The sequence below is a fragment of the Lipotes vexillifer genome, unplaced genomic scaffold, assembly GCF_000442215.2.
Source record: "Lipotes vexillifer unplaced genomic scaffold, Lipotes_vexillifer_v1.1 scaffold71, whole genome shotgun sequence".
In the NCBI taxonomy this organism is placed as follows: Eukaryota; Metazoa; Chordata; class Mammalia; order Artiodactyla; family Lipotidae; genus Lipotes; species Lipotes vexillifer.
In genome coordinates, this window is record NW_006793703.1 from 7,366,011 (window position 1) to 7,366,330 (window position 320).

The 320-nt window shown below is 50.3% G+C and overlaps 1 protein-coding gene across 1 annotated transcript in view; it reads left to right on the forward strand.

Moving 5' to 3' along the window:
- The window catches only part of WEE2 (WEE2 oocyte meiosis inhibiting kinase), a 22,297-nt gene that overhangs the window by 7,551 nt on the left and 14,426 nt on the right, over positions 1 to 320 (forward strand).

Here is a 320-nt window from a genome sequence, read left to right on the forward strand (position 1 = left end):
GTGGGATCTTCCCGAAACGGGGCACGAACCCGCGTCCCCTGCATCGGCAGGCGGACTCTCAAGCACTGCGCCACCAGGGAAGCCCTGGAGTATTCTTAAAGGCTACTGCTACTGTCTTTGATCTGGGGAAAAATTATATACTCCAGAAGTGAAGAGAAAATCAAGGTATTTAAGGTCCCAAAATGAATAAGACAAAACAGAGAAAAAGGGCATAAAGCCAGAGGTCTATATGTAAAAATTAGCTCTTAAATGTGTCAGTGTCCTGGGGCTTCCCTGGTGGCGCAGTGGTTGAGAGTCCGCCTGCCGATGCAGGGGAGGCG